Consider the following 18,494-nt stretch of genomic DNA (forward strand, 5'->3'; position numbering starts at 1 on the left):
CGGAAGAAGTGCGAGGAGCCAAAGGATAAATGATTGAGAGTAAGAACTAATTCCGCTGGGCAGAGGAGAGTGGTGGTAGAGGGGAATTGGTTAGGTCTGGAATCCAAAAAGAAGCTGAGAACTTTGAGACCTTCCAGGTGGGGGATGGAGGAATATGAGGGCTGAACGTCCATGGTGAAAATAAGGCGGTGAGAGCGAAAAATTTTTCATTGAAAAAATTCAAAGCGTGAGAAGTGTCACGAAAATACATGGGAAGGGATTGAACAAGGGGAGATAAGACAGGGTCAAGGTTTGCAGAAATGAGTTCGGTGGGGCAGGAGCAATCTGAGACAATGGGTCTACCTGGACAGGCAGGTTCAGAGGCCCCGCCCACTTACCTGGTGACGCGCTGGCGACATCGCGCATGCTCAGTCCGGGAAGGGCGGTGTTGTTTTTCGTTCTTTGTTGAAGCGGGTCGGCGGTGGGATCGGGATCGGGAGGGGGTCCTCACCCTCGCCCCCTGGGGAGCCAGGGACGGATTATTCTCTGCGGGGCGACGACAACAGTTTCCTTTCGGTGAGTATTGAAGCAGGTCCGGAGCGGGGAGGTCCCGAATTCAAACGGCAGGACTGGAGAATAAAAGGTGGGGGTGGGGAAGGGAGAGAACCACAAGGTGATCGGTGAAACCTGAAGGGGGAGGGGGTGAACTTTCCAGAACTGGCGGCCTCGCCCTGCTTCCTTCACAGAATCTGCCGGGGTCAGATTCGGGTTGTGAGACCTTCACACCGAACCGTCTGAGATGAGCCGCCGCCCAGCCCGTGTTGTTCTGGTCCTATTAGCAGGATAACGTAAACATGTTTCTATATTGTTACTGACAGAGAATTGTATAATTGCTGTTCTGTGTGTTATCTGAATGTACTTGCCTGTGATGCTGCCACGTCAGTGTTTCTCTGTACCTGTACCTTCCCGTACTTGTGCACTTGGCAATAAATTCAACAGGACCTGAGAAATCTCAGTGAGATTTGATTAGTGATGATCATCTTGGCAGCTCGGTAGGTCGAATGTATGCGACAATACACTGTTAAATGCAAAACTCTGAACAGTGTTGATGATCAGAGGGATCTTAGACTCCAAGTTCATCGCTCCCTGAAAGAGACTGCACAGATTGATCGGGTGGTTAAGAAGGCAAATGACATGGTTGTCTTTATTAGTTGAAGCACTGAGTTCAAAAGTCGGGAAGTTGTGCTGTAGCTTTATAAAGCTAGTTAAATCTGGAGTGTTTCATACAGTTCTGGTCGCCCCCATTCTCGGAAGGATGTCGGGGCTTTGGACAGGGCGCAGAAGAGGTTTACCAGGACACTGCCTGGATTAGAGGGCATGAGCTATAACGAGAGGCTGGATAAACTTGTGTTGTTTTCTCCAGAGCGGCGCAGGCTGGGGTGAGACTGGATGGACGATTAGACGATTACGAGAGGGATAGACGATATATTTTTCCCAGGGTTGAAATTTCTAAGATAAGAGGCCATTCATTTGAGGTGAAAGGGGATAGGTTAATGGAGATATGAGGGGCGTGTATGTTGTTCCTCACCGAGTCTGCTGGGTCGTTCACTGAAATTTGCTCCCTGGGGAGGGAGACCCTCCGCTCAGACGTAGTAATCACCCTGCGCATGCTCACAGCCGCCCCCCCCCCCCACCCGGATGGATGGTGGTTTATCTCCCCGTTCGTTGTTGAAACGATATATATTCCTTAATTGAATACACTGAGCACTGTGCTGTACTGTTCAATGTTCTGGGTCTCTTGTGGAGAGGTTTTGGGGTAATGGAGGCAAAAAGGCTGAGTGGGAACAACAGGTCGCTGGAGTCCAGTGTGGGAAATGTGAGATCACCCACTTCTGTAGGAGAAACTGAAATCCTGAGTGTTAAAATGGAGAGTTTAAGTGCAGAGGGTAGAGAGGGAGGTGAAAGGTACATTGTATTTATTGTAAGAGTTATTGGGTGTAAGAGTGAAATGACATTAACAATTACTCGCGTTTTGTTGAGATTGTACCTGGGATATGATGTAAAATCCCGCTCTCCATGGGTTATACCGACCTGCTGTTGAAGAAAGGCTTAAAAAAAAAACCCAGCAAACTATAGACCAGTGCTTCTGACATCAGTATTAGAAGCACTGCATATATGAGTATTTGAAAAGACAAGACTGACTTGGAACAGTCAGCATGACTTTGTTTACTCCTGGCAACACACACAATTTTTTTTTGATGAGGTTATTGGGAATATTACCAGGAAAGTAGATAAAGGCAATGAAGCGAATGTTGTTTACATGGTCTTTTGCAAGCATTTAGCAATCCTGCATGGGAGGTTGGTCAGGGAAATTCATTTGCATCACGTTCAATGTAAGGAAGTAAATTGGAGTAAATAATGGCATTTTGGGAGAAAGTGGACTATGATGGTTGATGATTGTCTACATTAATCGTTGGGTCCGTTGCTGTTTGTCATCTATATCAATGATTGGGATGGTAATGTTTTTAACTTGATAAGCACATTTACATGTGACGCCAAGATTAGGGGTGTCATTCACAGTGAGGGAAATTATCTATCATAGGTTACAGGGATCTGGAACAGCTGGAAATACTGACCTGAAAATGGGAGATGGAATTTAATGCAGGCAAGTGCGAAGTGTTGTGCTATGTTAGGTCTTGCACAGTAAACAGTGGAGCACTAACGTTGCGGTGGAACAAAAGGATCTGGGAATAAAGGTCCATAATTCATTGAAAGCAGCGCCACAGGTAGATAGGGTGGTTAATAAATGCTTTTGGCATAGTGACCTTCATCAATTAAATTATTGACTGCAGGAGAAGGGATGTTAGTTTGAAGTTGTATATGACATCGGTGAGTCCAAATTTAGAGTATTGTGTGTAGTTCTGGTCACCTACCTACAGGAGAGGTGTAAGTTTGAAAGTGTACTGGGAAAAACTTCAAGGAGGTTTCTGGAGGCCCTGAGTGATAAGGAAAGGTTGAATAGTTTTGGACTTTAATCCTTGAAATGCTAAAAATTGAGAGGAGATTTGACAGAGCAGTGCAACATGAAGATGGGTATAGATTGGTAAATGCAAGCAGGCCTTTTCCACTGAAGTCAGGTGGAACGACAACCAGAGATCATGCATCATGGGTGACAGATGAGAAGTTTTAGTGGGACATGAGTGGATAAGTCTTCAATCAGAGGGTCGAGAGAATGTGGAACGAGCTGCCAACAGGAGTGGTACATGCGAGCACGATTTCACCTTTGAAAATATGGATGGGGGAATATGGCTACTGTGCAGGTGGGTGGGAACAGGTGGTTTAAATGGCTCAGACAATGCACCTGTACTGTGTTCTGTTTCGATATGACTCTCTAACCATGACTCCTTGATCACAGACAGAAGTTTGATTGAGTAAAGATCCGAAATTAATATCAGACTTGAATAATTCACACCTTAATTCCCCAAGAATACTCAACAGCCTGGATGTGTTTTGACATGGTTTTAAACTGCTCCCTGTCATGGATATTTCGTAACCAGGGAAAGACAAAATGCTGGAGTAACTCAGCAGGTCCGGGCAGTATGTATGGAACTGAATACAACGGGAACGTATTGGACCGAGACCCTTCAGTGGAACTGGAAAGGAAGAGGGAAGAGGCAATACCATTGATTGATTTGGAAGGTGCAGGTTGCTTTTGTGTGAGACTCGGAGCTCAGGGTTTGTGTTTAAACAGCTGCCTGCATATTCCTCAGAACAGGGAGCAGCCTTTCTGCTGAAACCAATTCAAACTGGTTTGACATTTCACTCTCTATCACATAAACAAAGTCACATCAGTGTTCTGTTTAACTATTTCTGCATATGCAAATATGCTAAACTGTTAATAGTTTGCAAGGAACCTGTAACATGTCATAAACGACACTGCCAACGGGCTTGAACGAGCTACATTACCAGTTACAGTTGCTGTCCTGTTTGCTGTGAGTTTGCAGAATTTAATTATTTTTACTTAAAACTCTCATTATCTGCAGTTGTTTTAAAACTTTTTTTATGATACCTTAAAAAAAAGATTCATGCCATTCCCAACTGTGACATTCCTTAATACAAAGACACAACACAGTGTATGAAAAATGCATCTTTCCCAAATTTGCCAATAACCCTTAAAATATTGTTGATGTAAGGGTAAAGGTGAGGGGCAGAATGAGGTGGAGAGAGAGAAAGGTTGAGCAGGGAGAGGGGAAAAAGTCAGGGCGAGGGTCTGTTATGTACCCCGTAACTGGGTGTCTAATCAGCAGAGAAAGAAGAATTCATTGGAGTCTGATGGTACTATACTGAAGGTGTTTATTAATAAAAATAAGCAAAATAATATCACTAATGCAAATATACATATAAAACCAGTTAGCAGTAATAAACATAAAAGTGTTGGAATAATAATAATAATAATCAATAATAAACAAGCTCTATTGATGTCTAGGGGTAAATAAATTGTCATAGAAAAGGATAAAGTTCAGTTCATGAGTGCTGATGTAGTTATAGTTGTTGTATTGTAATGGTTGGAGAGAGAGAGAGAGCGAGCAAGATGTAACAGCTACAGTCAGGCAAACCTTTCTTTGCTTTCTTAATCCGTCATATCGGTGTGGTCATTCAGTTATGACCTCTCCATTCTTCTGTGGTGGACTCGTCACTCTGGCATGAGTGGACACACACACAAGTCCCCACCAGCCCTGCTTTTACACTGATAGCCTTACTGACCGACTTCCTGGTTCGGTCTCCGAAGCCCCCACCTTTCTTGTGGGTTCCAACACTCAGTCAGTGTCCACTGGCGTGTCTGGAGGGTGTCTCTCCAGACCTGTCTTTTATCCCTACTCACTGGGACTCAGCTATCCATCACTCCTGAATGACTGTGTCCATCAAATCAGGCCACTCCTTCAATCCACTGAGGAATGTTTATGAGCAAACTATTGTCCTTGCAGTGAAACAGTAAATAATTCAAAAAGGAGTCACAATATGGTTAATCAGTAATTTCCCCCTCTCTCTGATCTGTCGCTGATGTTCCTGCTTGTTTTTCCATCTCTCTTTCTCATGGTCAGCATAGCAACAGTAATAGTTTGTGTTTCTCAGGAGGGGAATGGTTAACTCTACCCCATTGTCCATCAGGTCTATTCATCACTCATAACATGTCTATGAGGTGGACAGGGAGCAACTAAGATGAAGTAGAGTCAGTGGAGTAGGTAGACGGGGGGTAGATGTTGGGACACAATGGGGAGACAGCGGAAGGGAATATGATTAGAGAGAAAGGGACAGAAAGGGAGTTTGGTAAAGAAAATTTATTTGCTCCACGTTCAACGTAAGGAAGTAAATTGGCATAGACAGTGGAGCTTTGGGCGAAGGCTGACAATGATAGTAGATGATTGTCTCCCTGATTGGGGGTTTATGACCGGCGGAGAGCCACAGAAATGGTAGTTGGGCCGTTGCTGTTTGTCATCTATGATAACGTGTTTAACTTGATAAGCACATTTGCATATGACAGCAATATCAGGGGTGTAGTCGGCAGAGAGGCAGGTTACAGTGGGATCTGGTGCAGCTGCAAATACTGAGCTGAAAATGGCAGATGGAATTTAATGTAAGCAAGTGCAAAGTGTTGCACTATGTAGGTCTTCCACAGTAAACGATAGCGCACTAAAGAGTGCGGTGGAATAAAAGGAATAAGACATTGCTGACTTTGAATTTGGAGTATTGACTGCAGTTTTGGTCATCTATCTATAGAAGAGAAATAAATAAGGTTGAAAGAGTACTGGGAAAAGGTGCGGGTTGTTTTTCTGGGAGATTCAAAGCTCAGGGTCTGGTGTAAGCAGCTGTTTGGCCCTGCACATTCCACAGAACCGTAGGCAGCTCTTCGTAAAGCAGAACTTTAGGCCATTCTGCTAAAACCATATCCAACTGGTTTGAAGTTTCCCTCTCATTTGGGTTTGAAAACATTCACATTATTAGTCTGCTTAACTATTTCTGCTGCAGGGAGGGTCAATGAATGTGAAAGCTGATATAAAGAACACCACCGATGATTCCAAAACCACGCTACCAATTACAGTTGATGCTCTGCTTGCTGTGAGATTCTGGAATTTTATAATTTCTGCCTTCAGACTCACGTTGTCTATATTTGTTTCTAAAACATTCTTTTCATGATTCCTTAAAAAATCAGTTTGTGACAGTCACCGGACCATGAGACACAGGAGCAGAATTCAGCCTATCGATTCAACTCCACCATTCCATCATGGCTGATCCCCGATCCCACTCAACCCTATACCATTCTCACCATATCCTTTGATGTTCTGAATGATCAGGAGACAATCAGCTTTTGCCTTAAACACCCACGGATTGTCCTCCACTACAGTCTGTGACAGATTCACTACTCTCTGGCTAAAACAAATCCTTCTTTAATCTTTTCTAAATGGTTGCCCCTCAATTTTAAGGCTGCAACCCCTAGATTTGGATACCTTCACCACAGGAGCATGCTCTCCACATTCACCCCAGCCAGTCCTTTTAACAGTCAGTAGGTGTCAATGAAATTCCCCAGCATTTTTCTAAATTCCTGTGAGAACAGACCCAGAGCTGCCAAATTCTCCTCATATGTGAACCCCTTCATTGCTGGAATCATCCCCATGAATCTCCTGCGGTCATTCAACAACGACAACACATGCTTTCTGAGATACTGGGCCCAAAACTGTTGATGACACTTGAAATATGTCCTGATTAATGTCTCATAAAGACTGAGAATTTTCTCCTTGCTTTTATATTCTATTCCCCTTGCAATAAATGACAACATTGCACTTGCCTTCTTTATCACAGACTCAACCTATAAATTAAACTTCCAGGAGTCAGACCCGAGTACAGCTGATTCCCTCTGCACTCTGATGTTTGAACATTCTCCCGTTTAGATGACAGTCTACATTGTTAGACAGGGATTGACAGGCGGCAGCTGGGCAGGAAAAAGAAGGCGAGATGGAGAGGGATGAAGGCATGAGAGAGCGGGGAAGGGTGTGGGGAAAGAGGAAGGGTAGTTGAGCATGGGATGAGTAGAGCACGGGAGGGGGAAGGAGAGAGCTTGGGGAAGGAGGGTGGGAGGAAAAGTGGATGGGGGGTGGGAGAAGAGCGCAGCAGGTAGGGGGCAAGTGGGAGGACAGCGCGGTAAGGAAAGCGAGTGTTTTGAAATGAGCGACTGACACTATATAACCGAATAACCTCGGGTGTAGCGGCTCAGACTGACATCTCTATGTATGGTGAGCACACCGTTCACCCGGCACCTCACTGAACTCCGCCCGGTTTCAACATCACAGTAAGTGTTGTCTCCGATTCTTCAGAACCAGGGAGCATTTACAATCGGGTTTGGCTTTTGTCGGGCTCAGGAGGGAAGTCAGTGGGAGAAGGGAACTCTGAAATCTTTAAATTAACAAATTAATTATTGACCAAATGGATTAAAAGAAACAATTACCTTCAACTACAAACATTCTCTAGTTGGTTTCTACTGAGACTCTGCAGAAAAACCTTTCTGCAGTGATATGCGAAATGTCCCCACAGGGCAGCGAAAGAGTCTCTCTCCCTCATCGCACTCCCTGACACACACTCACTCACATACACAGGAAAAACTATTGAGAATACAGAACTACTGTAAGATATTGGCATTTGGAACATCGTCGTGGACTATGCCACAGATCGATTCATTTAATTAAATCGCAAATATATATATATATTAAAACTACAGATATTGGGTGTTTGAAGTAAAATAAACTACTGGAAACTCTCAACATCTAATAGCAATTGTAATAAGTAAACATTCAGATTGCAGACACTGGTGAACTTTCTTTTCTATATCGTCGGTGTTTTAATGTTTTTTCCTGTTACAGAAATATTTAAATTCAGTGTTAAATTAACTTTGTTCACAGTTGAACGTGAGCGCGAAATGTTGAAGTAGTTTATTTGTTTTAAACAGAAAAGCCGCTCCCTGCTCCGAGGAATGCCTGCGTGTCAGAATTAGCCCTGCAGACAGGCAGCAGCTTGCACACAGAAAATTGCACTGTGAGTCTCACAGAGCAGCAACACCGGCCCCTCCCCCATAGTTACAAAATGACCCTCCTCTGATGGTCTGGTGTAAAGTTAGAAGGAAACAACTTGAAAATATACCCACAGGGAGACTGAACATTCTTAATGAATTAAGGTGAATTCAGCTTCTGTTCTTTATTTCTGATCTTTACTTCCAGTTGACACGTTACCCGTGTTTTGGATCAGTGACCAAGAAGTTGCTTGCAAACAAGAGAACATTTGCAGATGCTAGAGCAACACACACAAAATGTTGAAGTAACTCAGCAGGCCAGACAGCATCTAGGAAGAGAGTGAACAGATGACGTTTTGGGCCGAAACCCTTTGGCAAGACTCCTTTCCCAGATGCTGCCTGGCCTGCTGAGCTCTTCCGGCATTTTGTGTGTATTGGAAGAAGTTATTCGCCCTACTTTGTCTCTTCTGTCGGTCGTGGTATTTGTGTTCTTGCATTATCCTGTCTGCACGGTTGAGATTCTCCTCAGTTCATGTCAAGGTTAAAAACAGTTCCTGCATCAGGGGTTATGATTCCAAAGCAAGAGCGAGAAAAGCTGTTTAGTCAACACGGCTTCTGTTTCCAAAACTTGTGACTTCCGATGAATGCATGTCTTTTTTTCTCATGACTGTTTATTGTTGGTGTTTCGAGCTGATTTCCTCAACATCCTTTTAAAGAAAAGACATTGATTCTGTTCATGGTCTCGATACATAACAAACATTGTGGGTGGGGTGGTGACCAGTTACAGAAAGTGACCGCCATGATTTCACTGGGTGGGGCAGCAGGCTGGATGGGCTGAGTGGCCAATTTCTGCCTGGTCTGTGCACAAGAAAAGCTCTGACTACAGAGTTACTGTAAACTAAGTTAATAAGTACAGACCACGGCAAATAACCTACTGTTGAACAAAAAACAACTCTTGCAGTAATTAAATCATCCAGAACATTGAGCGAGATGATAAGCAACAATGAACCTAGCACTGACCCCCACTGCACCCCACGAGTCACTGGTCTCCAGTCAGAGAGTCAAACCATCTTCCACCACTTTCTGGCTTCTCCCGCAAAACCAATGTCCAAATCAATTTACCACCTCATTCTGAATGCCAAACCTTCTTGACTAATCTCCCAGGTGGGACTCTGCCAAATGTCTTGCTACATTGTACTGAACTATATATATATTTAATTCAGTAAATTAACTGTTCTCTCTCCTAGAGCTGTAAGTGTCACATTGTTCCAGTTTGATAACTGACCAACAACATTCTTGCACAGCATACTTTCACTGCACTGGGGAGAAACTAACCATGAAAGTTATGGGGGAGACTCTGCAGAGCTCTGCTGTTGCCCAATGCCCAGTGTCTGAGTCCAGGAGCTGATGACCCAGGGGCTGCTGCAGGACCGTCCACACTGCAAGTGTCCTCTCAGGGCAGTGGAGCGAGTCTGTTTCAAAAAGCCTCTGGTATCCCTGTGAACACAGCCTCAAATCGGCAATGCACAGATTCTGGCTCTCTGGAAAGTGAAATGAGAAAGATGGTTTCCCATCACTGACAAGTGGAGCAGCGGCATTACTGCCCCACGACGGCTGTGATTGAGTCCCAGGGATGAGGATGTGATCTTTGTCCGTCTGTCTGCACAGTTTGTTATTGGGAAACAGAGAAGTACACGGGAAGTGGATCTTCAGCCTGATAGGCCCAATCGGGATTAATCCCCGTAGAGTCATCAGGAGGATGTGTCATATCACAGGCATACATCGTGAACGTTGTTGGCTTTGTGGCAGCAATACAATGCAATATATAATAGTAGAGAAAAAACTATTACAATAAGTATCTGTTACTGAAAGTTAAATAAGTATTGCAACAATGAATTCAGTGAAGTAGGTTCGTGGGTTCCATGTCAATTCAGAAATCAGATGGCAGAGGGAAGGAAGCGGTTGCTGACTAGTTGAGTGTGTGTCCTCAATCTCCTGTACCACCTTCCTGGTGATACCAATGAGAAGGGGGCATCTCCTTGGTGAAGCAGATCCCTAATGACTGATGCCGCCGTTTTGAGGCATCGCTCCAAGACGATGTCCTGGATGCTACGGAGGATACTGCCCATGATGGAGCTGACTGAATTGACAACATTGCTGAGAGTATTTCTATCCTGTGCAGTAGCTTCACCACTTCCCCCATCCCACCATATCAAGCGATGTGCAGCCAGTTAGAATAGTTTTTACGGTACAACTGTAGCAATCTGTGAGTCTTTGGTCACATCTCAAATCTCGTCAAACTTCTAATGAAATATAATGGCTGCCGTGCATTCTTTGTAACTGCATCGGTATGCTGGGCCCTGGAGATCCTCAGAGATGCTGACACACAGGGACATGAAGTTGCTCACTCTTTCTACTGCTGACTGATCAATGACGATTGGTGTGTCCCTGTGCCCTCGTCTTACCCACTCAGAAGTCCACAATTAGAACATTGATCTGACCGATGTTGAGTGTAAGTTTGTTGCTGCAACACCACTCATCCAGGTGATGTATCTCGCTCCTGTTTGCCTTCTACTCACCATCTGTAAATCTGCCAACAATAGTGGTGTCATTAGCAAATTTGTCACAGGCGTTTGAGCTGTGCCAAGCTGCACAGTCATGGGTGCAGAGAGAGTAGGGCAGTGGGCAGAGCACATATCCTTGAAGTGAACCAGTATCGATGGCAATGTGCAGGCGTTATATCTAAACCGCACAGATTGTGGTTTTCTGTTGAGGAAATTGAGGATCCGGTTGCAGAGGGAGGTAGAAAGGCCAGCAGTTCGAGCCTTTCGATCAGAGCTGTAGGAATAATTGCATTACACACTGAGCTCTGGTTGAGAAACTGCAATCTGATGTAAGTATTCGTATTGTCAAGGTAATCCAAAGCCGCGTGAGGAGCCGATGAGATTGCATTGTGACCTATTGTGGATACAGGTAAATTACAGTGGGCCCAGGTCCTTGCTGAGAGAAGAGCTAATTCTAGCCATCGCAAACCCCTCAATCATTTCATCACAGTAACTGTTATTGCTATGGACGATAGTCATTAATGCAACTCACACTGCTCTTCCTGGGCACTGGTATAATTGTTAGCCTTCTAAGGGATGTTCAAACTTCCAACTGCAACAAAAATGACCCCATCTCCGAAGCAGTCACAGAATACAACTCCTGTTTTTCCGGGGTGGCTGAAATCCTTGTAAATCTGTGTGATAACAGCACCCACCACTTCCTCACTCTCTGTAAATTGATAGAAATACATAGAAAATTCCCACCATGTATTGTATTGAAGGAAAGGCAGATGAGCAGTCATGGATCAACAGATGGCATTATGATATTGTCACCATTATTGAGACTGGCTTGCAGAGAACTGGCAGCTCAATATTCTGGGGTTCTGTTCTTTTGGACACGATAGAGTGTGAGGGATTAAAGGGGTAGGTGATACTTGATCTCTCATTAGGGACTAAGACCGGACAAACGTAACAGAAGTCTGTGTGTGGAGACTGTCTGCATCTGGTGATCACAATGCCATCAGATTCAAAGGAATTATGGCGAACGATAGCTCTGCTCCGTGGTATTGAGGCCCTGGTATAGAAAAAAATTACGTACAAAAAGCTGGATGAACTCAGCAGGTCGGGCAGCATCGGTTGAAAGGAGCAGTCAACGTTTCAGGTTGAGACCCTTCGTCAGGACTGAAGAAGGAGGGGGCAGTGGCCCTATAAAGAAGGTGGGGGGAGGGTGTAAAACCAATCAGAGGAAAAATCGAACATCGAATTCTCCAACTTCTAGAAATTCCCCCCTCCCTCTCCCTTCCCCCATCCCACCTTCACTCTGTCTCCTCTTCTAGCTGCCTATCACCTCTCATGACTCTGCCTTCTTCTACTACTCATAGTGCTTTCCCCTTAGATTCCTTCTTCACCTCTCCTGCCTATTCCCTCCCTGCTTCTCCTCCCCCACCTTCTTTAAAGGGCCTCTGCCCCCCCCTCCTTCTTTAGTCCTGACGAAGTTTCTTGACCCAAAACGTTGACTGCTCCTTTCAACAGATGCTGCTCGACCTGCTGAGTTCATTCAACTTTTTTGTACATCTCGATTTGACCACAGCATCTGCAGTATACTTTGTGTTTAGAAAAAAATTGATGCATAGCAGGTGTAGGCAGGTAGGAAAAAATTGAGGTACTTATGGAGTCAAGGAAATGCAAGATAACATTGAGTAAAGAAACCAGGAAGGCTATAGGGAGGCATAAGGTTGTCCTAACACACAAGGTGAGGGATTATACAGATGTTTTAAAAGCAAAAGGATTTCAGGAGACACAATTAATCGTCTGGATTATCAGAATGGCAATGTACACATGGAGGCAAAAAAGATAGAGGAGTTCTGAATTGGATCTTTGCTTCTGTGTTCACTCGGGAAAATAATCTATAGAAGTGAGGCAAAGGAGAAGTTATACAAATTACAGAGGAGTAAGTGTTTTGGGCAAATTGGGCAGCTTCGAGTGCATAAATCCCCAGTGACTGAGAAGTTCAGTCCTTGGACCCTGATGTAGGCGGATGCAGAAATTGCAGGGATTTAACCATTATGTTTAAATTATGCTCAAAGACAGGAAAGCTACCAGAGGATTGAAGGATAGCTCATTTCGTTCCACTGTATAAACAAAGGATCCAAAATTAAACCAGGAAATGATAGGTCGGTGCGGCTGACATCAGTCGTGGGAAGACACTGGAAGGACCGGATATAGGAGTATTTAAATAAACAGGACTGATTAGGGACATCCAATGTGACTTTGTGTATTCTAGACAATCTTTTTGAAGAAGTTACAAGGAATGTTACCAGGACAGTTTTGAAGGCAAGGCACTAGATATTTCCTACATGGACATTTAGCGAGGTCCTGCATAGGATGTTGACCAATAAATTTAATTCTCTTGGCATTCAAGGTGAGGAATTAAATGGGAGTAGACATTAGCATAGAGGAGGAAGGCAGATAGTGGTAGCAGATGGTTGCCTCTCTGACTGGAGACCCGTGACTTGTGGATTTCCACAGGGATCGGTGCTGATATCCGTTGTTTGTCAACTTTATCAATGATCTCGATGATAATTAGATTATCCGGATCAGCAAATTTGCAGATGACACCAGGGTTTGGGATGTATTTGACAGCGAGGAAGACATTCAGAGCTTGCAGCGGGATCTGCATCAGGTATAAAAATGGCTGATAATGGCAAACGGAGTTTAATGTAGGCCTGCCAGCTGTTACACTTTGGTATGACCCGTCAGGATGGGTCTTACACGGTGAACCAGATGGCATGATGCGGTAGGACAAAGGCGTCTGGGAATACGTGTCCATGATTCATTGAAAATTGCAGCCCACCTAGATAAGGTAGTAAAGAAATCTTTGGCACATTGGCCTTCATAAATTAAAGAATTCAGTATAGGAGATTGCGTGATTTGAGATGGTTATGAGGCCTATTTTTGGAGTATTGTGTGCAGTTTACGTCACCTACCCACAGGAAAGATGTACATAAGGTTGACAGATTACAACGAAAATTTACAAGAATGTTGCTGCGATTGGTGGACCTGAGTTACAATGGAAGATTAAATAGGTTACAACTTTGTTCCTTGGAATGCAGAAGATTTGGGGAAGATGTAATGGAGGTCTACAAAATCATGAGGTGTACAGATAGGGTCGATGGGGTACAGGGATGAGGATAGTGAGGGAATAGAGGGAATAGAGGTATAGAGGGAATCGGGTATAGAGGGAAGTGAGGCTCCCATTTTCAATCAGCAAACAACTCCCTCCTCCCCCCGTGTTCATTTCAATCAGTGCGTCATTCCCTCCGTTTTAACTTATGTGACAATTTTCAGTGAGTGCGTCACTCTCTCCCTTGGTAAAACCTCTGTCCATTTTGAATAAATGACATTTAAGAGAGATAAATTCAACAAGTATTTCTGGCGAGGAGTCTATCAACAACCCCTGCTTGTAAAACAAAACCCGCTGTTAACCGTGGGCGAGAGAGGTTCTTGTGACAATAGTTGTCCGGATGGAAATGCAAAAATCTCTTCCAGTTTTTTTTCCCAGTTAGTGGAAATATATAGTCGAACGTGTTGGTTTAATTTCAGCAGAAATGCTGCTCCCTGGACCTGAACAGGTGAGGGACGTTTGAGCTGAAACTCTATCCATGCCAGGCAGTCTTTCTTACACACAGGGCGGAGCTCAGACCCTCCCTGAACCCAGAGTGGATCACATTCTCAGCCTGGGACTGGCTGAGTTAAACAGAGAAACTCCGCCCCACTGGTTACGATGAAAGAAAAAGGAGAGATCCACACGGAAATCCGGACAGAAAGGTTAACGCAGCCTGTTTGTTTTCCTCTTTAGGGTTGCTACGTTGACCCCACTCCCGCTGAAAGACCCGTCCTGAGCCGGTGAGAGTTAGTGTGACCCGGACTGCGGCAGTCCCGCTCTACCCCGGCTCACCCGGCCCTGTCCATCTGTAATGAGCGGCGGACACATCACAGCCGAGTGGCCTCGGGAGCAGCAGCTCAGACCCAACTCTCTGTACAGAGTGAGAACATCGGTGCAGGACCATTGTTGATCACCCGGGAAGACAGACTGATTTCCCGGGACCACACTGAACGCCGTCCGGTTACAACATCAGAGGTAAGTGTTGTCGATGATTGTGCACAACTATTCAGCGTTTACAGCGAGACTCGGCTTTGGTCGGGATCGGGAGATAATTTAGTGGAAAGAGGGAGTTCTGACATGTTCATGTTAGCGAGTCAGTTACTGTCCAAACGGATTAAGAGAAATGACGCCTTTGCCGTCATCCAGAAATACTCTCCTGGGTGGTTTCTACTGAGTGCGAGCAGAAATCATCTTTCACCCCGGTAGTGACTTGTGATATCTCACTGGGCAGTGACCCGTCACTGATCTCTCTCAAACAAGAGAAAATTACCAGATGCTGGAAATCCGAGCAACAGACACAAAATGCTGGAGGAACTCTGCAGTCCGGGCAGTGCGTATGGAGAAAAGGAACAGTCGACCCTTGAGACCCCGGCTAATGTATTTTACATCGCGTCATTGATTCTATCGCTCTTCCCTGTACCACAAAGAGCTAAACTTCCTTCATGCTTGAATGACAATGTTTTGCTGAACCGGTTTGGATTTGATTTCAGCGGAACGGCCGCTCCCTGTCCTGAGGAATGTGATGGACAGGCAGCTGCTTGCTCGCAGTCCCTGAGCACCGAGTCTCACAGAACAACAAGCCGCACCTTCCAAATCAGTCAATCATCTGCCCTCCTCCCCTTTCCAGTCCAGTCCTGATGGAGGGACTCGGTCCGGAACGTCAACTGTTTACACCCATCCATAGATACTGCCTGACCTGCTGAGTTCCACCAGCACCGTGTATGTTGCCGTGGTTACGAGAGATCCGTGTGGGGCAGTGGGCGGCGCTATTTGTAAGAAACAATGCACAGTATCCACACTGTCAGAATACTGTAATCTTGGGGAATTAAGGTGAGAATAATTCAGCGTCTGATATTTATTTCGGATCTTTCTTTCCAAACAACAAGTTGTCTCTGCAGTGGATCAGTGATCAAGGAGATATTTGTTTTTTTTTAAGCCAGTTCTGTCTCTAGTGCCTTTTGTGATCCAACTGTTTCCTGCTGTCATGATTTACATTTTCCACTGGTTAGGTAAAGATTAAGATCAGCTCTAGAACAATGGCACCTGTTTCAGAGCAAAGGTGCGGGAGCTGTACAGTAAACACCTTTTCAGATTTCCTTATTTCAGCCGAATACCTTGATTGTTCCTGTGTTGAATGTGAGCAATTTGAACTCTTCCTCTCAATGGCCAGTGGAAGCAAAGACCGTAGTTCTGTTTAAGCACTGGATTCTTGACAAACAGTGGGTTTGAAGTGTTACAGGGATGGATATGTGGGAATATGTAATGAAAATTTAGATCTGATCAGCCACGATTTCATTATCTGCAGCAACAGTTTCGAGGGGCCGTGTGGTCCAGTTATGTGTGTTGGTATGTTGACAACTCTGATAACTTAATTAATGTAAACTGGTATAATGACTGCATGCGAAGGGAGATAGGATTTCATTTATGTATTTGAACTGAAAACAAACATTGATTATTTACGTCCAGCTTTGTGTGTTAGATATGTGCCCCAGCTGTGTTCGGGAGTCGGATTTATGCTGAACTCGGTGAGCTGGACAGTGTGGTATTGGAACGCTTCCCGTTCCCTGTTAATTCCGCTGCATATTCCCTGGGGCTCTCGCACACCAGCTCATGGCCCCGCCCACTGCCCGACACGCGCGCTCTTGCGGATCTCCTTACTCTTGCGCTTCCGGGCTCAAGCTGAGACCATTTGGGAAACCTTGCGCGGCCGCCAGAAGACATGCAGGTTATTTAGCTCCCATTGGTGCCAGAAAATGTCAATTTATGCCTCATATCAGACTGAACTGACCGCACAGGTTTCAGCTCCATTGCAGCTCACCGGGAAGTCAGACTGCGGTTACCCGGGACCCCACCGAACGCCGTCGAGTTACAGCATCAGGTGTAAGTGGTGTCTCCCATATCAGGGTATAGGTTTTATCGATTTCCCAGAAGGAGAAAGAGTTAAAGTGACTTTGCTCATTCCCTAATGAGAGTGAATTGTCGTATAAATTGGATTTAATTTCATCAGAAAGGCCATTCCTATGTGAGGAATGACCACGGACAGGCAGCTGCTGACACACTGAACCGAGTCCGTCAGAACCACAACCCACGTATCTCTAATCATTCAATCATCTGGCCCTTCCCCTTTCATTTCCTGTACTGATGAAGTGTTTCGGCCCGATATATCGACAGTTTATTTCCATCCAGGCATGATGCAAGGCCTGCTGAGTTCTTGCAATTTATGCATTTCCATGGCTACGAAAGATCAGCGAGGGAACGCGTGTGGAGCAGAGTGCGGAATCAGTTGAAATTAGTTAAAAGGAACGGTGGATATTGAAATCATACCCACACTGACAGAATATTCCTGTGGAATTGAGAGGAGATCCCCGCGGGGCCCCCCAGTGGCCACAGGTCCCCACATCACTGCCATTGTTCGGAAGTCGGAGGGTCAAGACGTGGGCTCGGCTGTCCGGCACTCCCGATCTCTACATCAACTCCATCAATCTGACTCTGGGCGAACTTTAACAATTTACAAACATAATTCCTCTCAGCGACCAGTTGTCTGAATGATTCCCTGGCTCTTAGAGGAAGGGGTATCTATGGTCCACACTGTCAGGGTGTTTAGTATACCAGGAGTTATACATTGCAGGAACGAGAGGTCTTCTGATTAATGCACTGTGTGCAGAGCCGACTGGCAATTCTGGTTTACATTAGCAAATCAGTTGTTTTTCAAAATACTGAATAGAGAGACACTGCACCGATTAAAGCTTTAGGAAACAGAATCCTCCCCAAAACATTTAGAAGACAAACAGCACACTGCCCACTAAAGCAGTAAGCGTGGTCCTTTACGTCATACACGTGTTGCCCGGCTCGCGCTGAGATGGCTCAACGGCTGAAGTACTAATCATGTCACCTCGCCCCCACTGGTGCTCTCAACAGAGTATTTAGATCATCGTCATCATCAGGTGATGTGCTCAGCCATGTCTGAGCTTTGACTGCCATGGCCCACACACTCCTGCTTCGGGTCAAGTGGATCAATTCATTGGTATAATTTCCAGTTCTCTGGCTGCTGTCTCCATCATTTGTCTTCCTCTTGCTTTCTTCCCTTCAATCTTTCCCATAATTACCCTGCATTCTAACTCTTCTTTCCTACTCGCATGCCCAATGAAGTCACGTTGCCTTTTCACGCTCAGACATGATCTCTCTCGGGCTTGCTCTGATCATGACATCCTCGTTAGATATTCGTTTCATCCATGATATTTTTTTGCATCCTCAAAAACTACATCTCTGTTGCTTTAGTTCTTTTCCACATGATAGTAGATATTGTCCAACATTCTGAGCCATCTGGTAAACTTGATAAACGTAAAGTTTCAGTGCTGTGAGGTGGGTTGGCATGCCTAGTTTAGTATTGGTCAACACAGTATACTCTTCATTCTTGTAAATGTGTCTTTGGCCATCCCTATTCTTCTTTTGATGTCCATGTCGCTCCTGCCATCTGATGTCACCCAGTTTCCTAAGTAGCAAAGTTCTGTACTTGTTTTATGCCTTCCCCATTTATTCTCTGCCTGCAAATAGAACTCTGCTTTTTGGATATCACCATACATTCTGTCTTTTTGCAATTGATAGATAGACCCATTTTTGCACATTCTTCAACAACTATATCAATTCGGTTTTGTGGTTCTTCCTCCGTACTTGCAGTTAACACAGTGTCATCCGAATATCTGAAATTATTGATGTTTTCACCGCCAACTTTGATTCCCAAGATGTC

The 18,494-nt window shown here is 44.8% G+C and overlaps 1 protein-coding gene across 2 annotated transcripts in view; it reads left to right on the forward strand.

Moving 5' to 3' along the window:
- Positions 1-404: 404 nt before the first annotated feature.
- LOC132388561 (NACHT, LRR and PYD domains-containing protein 3-like) overlaps positions 405-18,494 on the forward strand; it is a 38,185-nt gene continuing 20,095 nt past the window's right edge. For both annotated transcript variants that reach the window (XM_059960937.1, XM_059960938.1), the window contains exons 1-2: positions 405-555; positions 14,441-14,722. The gene's annotated coding sequence lies outside the window, so the exon portion shown is untranslated. The remainder of the gene's footprint in view (positions 556-14,440; positions 14,723-18,494) is intronic.

Source organism: Hypanus sabinus, unplaced genomic scaffold (genome assembly GCF_030144855.1).
Source record: "Hypanus sabinus isolate sHypSab1 unplaced genomic scaffold, sHypSab1.hap1 scaffold_349, whole genome shotgun sequence".
NCBI lineage: Eukaryota > Metazoa > Chordata > Chondrichthyes > Myliobatiformes > Dasyatidae > Hypanus > Hypanus sabinus.